This window comes from Octopus bimaculoides, chromosome 7, assembly GCF_001194135.2.
Source record: "Octopus bimaculoides isolate UCB-OBI-ISO-001 chromosome 7, ASM119413v2, whole genome shotgun sequence".
NCBI classification, from domain to species: domain Eukaryota; kingdom Metazoa; phylum Mollusca; class Cephalopoda; order Octopoda; family Octopodidae; genus Octopus; species Octopus bimaculoides.
The window spans coordinates 100,764,769-100,767,747 of NC_068987.1; the positions used below are offsets into that span (position 1 = coordinate 100,764,769).

At 34.6% G+C, this 2,979-nt stretch overlaps 1 non-coding gene across 1 annotated transcript; it reads left to right on the forward strand.

Annotated features, from left to right (window-relative positions):
* The first annotated feature begins 1,538 nt into the window (after window positions 1–1,538).
* Window positions 1,539–1,657, forward strand: LOC128248436 (5S ribosomal RNA). The gene has a single exon (XR_008264669.1). It is a non-coding gene; the product is annotated as a 5S ribosomal RNA (ribosomal RNA).
* Window positions 1,658–2,979: the final 1,322 nt, after the last annotated feature.

Consider the following 2,979-nt stretch of genomic DNA (forward strand, 5'->3'; position numbering starts at 1 on the left):
ATTTGTTCAACTTAGATGAAAACATGAAATAAGTGTGGAAAAATTAAATGAAATCTGTTTAAAAAATATTAACATAGTTTTTAAATAGAGACAGCGCAATGTGAGGACTGTATGGTGCGTGAGGCAATACATTTTCATATTTACGGAGGTATTATGTGATCTTACATTATCGTGTAAGTGTAACACTAATGTTTATGTAATTCCTATTGACAATATTAATCCGCATTAAATATTTGGTTTTTACTTAAAACTGAATGACATTTGTGATGATTCTACCTAGAAATGTTTGAGTAGAAATTTAGAAGTAAATGACATCACTTTGATAAAGCTAAGAAGAAATCCCCTGAAGTGGACCACACTGATCAAGTTTAAGAACTTTCTCTCATTCTTGAAGATATTTTATAATCGAAGAGTGACTTGATTTTAACGCCTTTGCTAATTCTCATGTGGATTGTTTTGATTTTTCTGAACTGGAGTTTGTAGAAGCACAATAATGACGGTGTTTCATCCCCCAGAGTGTGTTGAATATTGGAATGAAATAATTCCTCAACGAAAAGGGTGAAAACTTTGTTGTCATATCTGGATCCTTAAATATTCCTTCTCGTATACCGAAAGAATATTTCTTGCTTCTGGCCCTTTCTTTGTTCACAGAAAATACAGTGTGTGATATTGGTCTGATGTATATTCACTTTACAAGGATAAAATCAATACAATTTTAATACCCAACATATAGAATTATCTGCAAAGAATAAAATAAAAAAAACATTAGTACATATAAATTAATAATAAATTAATACTTTTAGCGTACCTTTCGAGAAAGGACCCTCAAAGTGGCCATACCTAAAATGCAGCAGAACATTTTTTTCCAAACTAATTATATATTCCAACCTAATTATATATTCCAAACTAATTATATATTTCCAAATTAATTATATATAATTTAGTTGAGATTACATAATTTAATAACAGATGCAATTACTACAATAGGGGAAACGTTAGGTTTGAGAATCAACCAAAAATGGACTTAATCCTATAAATACAATTAATTTACCCAAACTGATGTAACATCTAGTAGAAACAGTCCTGAATATTATAACTACCTTCGCTGAATTCGCAACAAAAAGATTAATGAATACAAAACGATGTGAATGAATTATTTTTGTACACGATTTCGAAAGCGTAAATTATGAGGGTCATTTTAGACACACAATAAATTCACTACACCCTAGAATAACCTTAAATACTGATCCCTTATAGTGAGAACACTCACTGTGAGGAATCATGTTGTCATACTGTATACTTAAATGCGAAAAACTGTATTATTATTGTATTATTAATGAATCTTGGAGGGATGCTTATGAACAAAGGAGTAACACTCCAAAATTTGTGGCACAATGATGAGTTACTGCTAGAAGGAATAATAATAACGGACTATACTCGTTCTTGTAATATAATATAAGCGAGCTTGTTATGTAATAAGGCGGTGAGCTGGCAGAAACGTCAGCATGTCGGGTGAAATGCTTAATGGTATTTCGTCTGTCTACGGCCATATCACTTTGAAAACACCGGTTCTCGTCCGATCACCGAAGTTAAGCAAAGTCGAGCCTACTTAGTACTTAGATGGGTGACCGCTTGGGAAACCTAGGTGCTGTAAACATAAAAAAAAGGCGGCGAGCTGGCAGAATCGTTAGCACGCCGGGCGAAATGCTTAGTGGTATTTCGTCTGCCGTTACGGTGAGTTCAAATTCCGCCGAGGTCGACTTTGCCTTTCATCCTTTCGGGGTCGATAAATTAAGTACCAGTTACGCACTGGGGTCGATGTAATCGACTTAATCCGTTCGTCTGTTCTTGTTTGTTCCCTCTATGTTTAGCCCCTTGTGGGCAATAACAAAATAGGTATTTCGTTTGTCTTTCCGTTCTGAGTTTAAATTCCGCCATGGTCGACTTTGCCTTCCATCCTGTCTGGGTTGATAGATTAAGTACCAGTCGCGTACTGGGGTCGTTCTAATCGACTGGCCCCCTCGCCCAATATTCGGACATTGTGCCTAGAGTAGAAAAGAAAGCAATATAATACACATTTTTAGATATACTTTTCATTTATTTAATAGATGATGTCAGATGTAACTAGGTGCTTACATGTAAGTATATCTTAACTTAGTTTAAGCATGTCTATTATCACCAAGTCTATGGTAACTAGCCCTAATATATTTATCACATCCAACGTATAAATGCTGGCCATTAATGTGACATATATTTCTAAGAATTGCATCATTAGTAGATAATACTTTCACCGAAAATGCATATCCAAAATTATCGTTCCTACCTTTTTCCCTATAAGCGTAGCAGAAGTGGCTGCCTGTGTGTTCTTTTGTGTAAGAGCAATGGTTGTTTGATCTATGAAAACGGCTTATTTCAATATGTCTGTATCCAAATACTAATCTCTTTTCGTCACTGGATACGTGTTATTTTCTCTAATCCTACGAATACGAGTATCACAGTAGGGAGCATTTTGTGTTCATGATCGTTGTGCTCTTGTTACCGAAGGCTAGACGGCATTTCGATAATACGGCGCACGTCGAGATTGCCAAACCAATAATCTATGTGTAGAATATGACATAGATTATCAGAGAACTTAAGCTAATTCGAGAATATATATGTGTGTGTGTGTGTGTGTGTGTGTGTGTGTGTGTGTGTGTGTGTGCGTGTGTATGAGAAAGTTGGTATGTGAAAGCACGTGGTTGGATGTATAAAAGATAAACAAGAGTGAATAAACTACAGAAGGCTTGTGTTATATGGTTAAAGTATATATTTAAATTGTTATGTTAGAAAAATGTTATAAAATTTTGAGTATAGAAACATTGTTTTTGGAGAAATAAACGGTTTGGTATTTTCTTTTCAAATTTCTCTCCAGAAATCCATATTTTACACCATAGCGAAGACATGTTACGATACAGGTAGAGAAATTTGAAAAGAAAATAC